Source organism: Crocuta crocuta, unplaced genomic scaffold (genome assembly GCF_008692635.1).
Source record: "Crocuta crocuta isolate KB4526 unplaced genomic scaffold, BGI_CrCroc_1.0 scaffold122, whole genome shotgun sequence".
Lineage (NCBI taxonomy): Eukaryota > Metazoa > Chordata > Mammalia > Carnivora > Hyaenidae > Crocuta > Crocuta crocuta.
In genome coordinates, this window is record NW_027528839.1 from 1,341,469 (window position 1) to 1,345,727 (window position 4,259).

At 41.8% G+C, this 4,259-nt stretch overlaps 1 pseudogene; it reads right to left on the reverse strand.

The window, feature by feature from the left end:
• Window positions 1-3,105: 3,105 nt before the first annotated feature.
• LOC144224913 (large ribosomal subunit protein eL8 pseudogene) lies at window positions 3,106-3,905 on the reverse strand (annotated as a pseudogene).
• Window positions 3,906-4,259: the final 354 nt, after the last annotated feature.

Consider the following 4,259-nt stretch of genomic DNA (forward strand, 5'->3'; position numbering starts at 1 on the left):
TAATTAGCTTTAGGACCTAATCTCAGAAGTCACACAATATCACATCCACCACACGCATTTCATTAGAAGTAAGCCATTTAGTCCAAATCACACTTAAGGAGAGAGGAACTCAAGTACCATCTCTTGAAGAGGGGAGGGTCAGAGAATTCATTGACATATTTTAAAACCACCACAGGAGCCCAGTTTCAAATCCATATTGATGCCCATGAGAACCAGAGCCTGAGGGGAACGTGAGACATAATTCTCCAGGAATTGACAAAAGCAAAAGGGAATTATTTGGACTTCCACAGACCTTAGAAGTGGGTGGTTTCACTTATCTAGACAGCTGAGAGGCAAGGATGCCAGATGATATTTTAGTGATACTATGAGCCCCCCACATTATCAGCTCTGTTAATGAGAGCATAAGATCTAAATCTTTCCTGTTATTCCTCATAAGCTATGAGAGCATCTCAAGTATTTCATCATTTCCATGTATTCCAAATTTTAACTCCAAAAGTATTCGGGGATTTTGTTCTCTTTTGGAGCAGGATTAGACATGTTTCAGTTGGAGAATGTGAACCTTAAACAAGCCTTCAAGCACCTGGATACTCTTTTCTGTGTGGGCTTCTATGAAAGACAACTTTAGCTATGTGTGTTTGTGTGCTAGGCATTAGATTGAGAAGTTACATTGTTTAACCAAGTTATTGAGCCAGTTGGACACTGTAGGGTACAAGCAGGAATAAATTTTTCTTTTTATCACCACTGCTCCCTTTAAATCCTCTATAATTAATTCATTCACCCTCCCCTAAATGAAATCTCAAGCAGATCTCGGTTTTTCCAGTCACTCTCAAACAGTAAAATATTAGTATATTTTAATCTAGTTTAAATGGGCATATCATTCCATTTTAACATCTCATCTCTGAGTCTTGATGTCATATTATAATCATAATTGGAGGGGTTTATTTTCCCTTTCTTAGAGTTTATAAAAATAATGGAGCACCTTGTCATAGATAGCATCTTAGAGTCAATGAAACATAGTATCTCTTTTTCCACTATTAACAAAAATCTATTCAAGCATAGTAATCAAAATTCTATTCTCATCAAATTTAAAACTTCTTTCTTCTTGGAGCTCTTGGCCTACTGCTGGCTAGGAAGCCAATAATGAAAAAAAAAAAATAGGTGTGGTTAGATTCATATCTACCTCTTCTTCTACCTTCTCCTTCACTCCCTAGCTGCAGCTTTGGGACCTTTCAGGGATTGGAAGAAGGTGAGTGAAAAGAAGTCAGGGTAAATAAAAGTATCCTCTCAGTACAGTGAGTTATACTCTAACAGAGATACCCTCTTTGTGAGGGATGTTCTAAATGTCAATTCTTTCTTTCTTGGAGTGGTTTTGTGGCTTTTTCAGAGACAACTTCCATCACTGGAAATCTCTCGCCTACGGTTCCTTTGACGTACACCATGCCTCCTCCAGCTGGCCACTTAAAACTTCCTCTTTAGCCACTGGTTTCTTATAGCCCACCCCTCCATTGGGTCAGTCCCCTTGTGTGGAGTCCCATTCAAAACAACCCAGTAGGATTCCCTCCTGTGGGGCCTCACAGGTTCATGGGGAGTTCAACCATCCCTTGTCACACCAGAGGCTAGAAGTTGTGGTGGATTCCAGCAGCTCTGTCTTCCTTTATTCCACTACAAATCAGTGGAGCTCAGGCCACTGACGCTCACCTCTAGACTCTGCGATTGTGGGTCACATGCTAGTCCCTGTATCCCTCCAACTTCAAGGAACACGTGAAAACTTTCCAAACGGTTTCCTTGAAGCTTCCTCGCTGGGTCTGAGGACACCATCTTACTACTTGCTGCTTGGAATGCTCAGTCTTAGGCAACCTGACTTCTGGTTTACATTTCATCATCAACTTTGGGACAAACACAGTAACACATAAAATGCTAAATAAATCAAGTTTTATTAATTAAATCAACTCATGGACTACTTTTTCAAAAAAGAAGTTGAGAAATTCCTTGCCATCAGAAATATGAGTAAGGTGAGATATAGTAACTGTTTACTTTATGTTAGGTCAAATTATATACTGTTGATGTATTGAGGACAAAACCTCACCAATGTGGTTATGCCTGCTGAGAGTGCATAACCTAAATCTAATCATGAGGAAATGGAAGATAAAGACTCCGAATATAGAAATCAAATCAAATTATCAGCTTTCATACTGACAAAGATAATTTGGGGGATTGAGAGGCTAAAATCTGCTAGTACTTCACTCCTGAATTAATCAAACTTCACACCGGTGTCCCCCGCCCCGTTCTGTGCATAAACCCTCTTAATTCAGGAGACAGTGTGTCTCCTAGGAGAAAAGGAGCCTAAAATACACACAGGGCTCTGGGGTAGGCAGACCTAAAAGAGAAAAGAACCCAGAAGGAGCTGAAATACATATGCTCACAGCAAGTACACGGGTGAGCTTTGTATTTCTAGGGGGGGATCTAGACCCTCAGCCACAGGGCTTGGAGACTCTACAACATCTTGGCTGGAATTAACTCTTTCCTCCAAGTAAGCCTAGTTTTCTTCCAAGGCACAAGGCATGAAAGTTAGCTCAGGAATTTTTTTTTAAAAGATTTTTTTTTTAATTTTTTACATGTTTATTTATTTTTGAGAGACAGAGACAGAGCATGCACGGGGAGAGGCAGAGAGAGGAGTCACAGAATCCTAAGCAGGCTCCAGGCTCTGGAGTGTCAGCACAGAGCCCAACACAGGGCTCCAACTTAGGAACCATGAGGTTCGGCCCCCACTCGCCAGCAGAAAGACAGGGTTTGCAAGTGGTAGTCCTTCATGCCTAATTCTTTCTCTCAATCTCACTGAAGCTTTGAGTAGGACAGATCTTAAGTGGAAATTCCCTTCCTTTTCTACCACATGGTTGAAAATTCTACTTTGATGGCCTGTGCAGGGATGCTGCGAAGAAGAGAAAGTGTTCCTTCTACATGAGAGATCTGTATACCTTAGTGTTATCAGTTTGCTGTCCATTATACAGGTTTTCTTTTCCTTTCTGCTTTATCATTTGCCTTCAGTTTTTTTGACATTGGCTGAAAGAGAACTTTTTTATATACAGAAAACTCAACAGTGTCCACTTAGCCTAGTTTGGTGGCCAATTCTTTAGCTTTGCCTTCTCCAACTTGGCAATGCAAGCACCGACTTTAGACCCAGAACATTGCCTCCCTGGTGACAGCAGATCACCATATCTGTCATTGTCATTGGCCCCGATGGCTTCCACCAGCTTAGCCGGAGACCCTTGGTCTTCCGAGTTAATCTGTGTGAAGGCGACAGTGGTGCAGGTCTTCTGGTGGACCAGATGCCCTAGCTAGCCTTCCCCTGGATGATGCCATAGGGAAGCCCCATCTTACCACACAGAGCAGGCAGGAAGACATCTAGCTCAATGGGATCCACATCGAGTGTAATCACCACCAACTAAGCCTTCTTGTTTTCACCAAGGTGGTGACAATATTAACCACAGCTCAAAGGATAGGTGGCCTCTTAGTGAGGACATCCCCTTTCCTGGCAGCTTTCTTCTCAGCCCAGGCCAACAATCTCTGCTTCTCCTCTTGCTTTGTCTCTGGTCTGTACCTGTGGGCCAGCTTAAGCAGCTGAGTAGACGTTTGGTGGTCCAAGCCTGAGTGATCTGGTTAATCATGGGAGACACTTTTAGACACTGATAAAGAATAGCCATTTGCCACAGCAGCCAGAGGTAGTGGGACCATTTGACAGAGCAGTTGAGGTCCCTTTGGGGCTGGATGTCCTGTTTAATGCCAGAATTCTTGGGCCTTTTCTCAAACAGGGGACTGACCACCCCCTCCCCTCCTGCTTCTTCATGACAGCAGGGCCCAATGCCACCTTCTTCCCTTTCAGCCTTCTTTCCTTTCGGCATCTTGGATGGCTGGAGGAGAGAGTCATTGCCTTCAATTTTATGTGATTTCCTAAATACAGATATTTCAAATACTTAGCATTTTAACAGAAAATTCAGACAATAAAGAATTCATTAAGAACACAAGATAAAACCTTTTAACATTTTTAGTTATTAGCAGCTCACTCATTCATCAGAAAATTGAGTTTTGTTTTCAACTATGTGTGTACTATGCCCACTTTACTTCAGAATTACTTTGGAACATCAAATCTTATATAAACACACCTCTAATTTTGTGTCTCCTACACAGTAACACATTCATTGAGACAGCGTATTTTCTCATCTCTCATATGTCAATGCTGTATCATAGCTCTTAATTTTTCT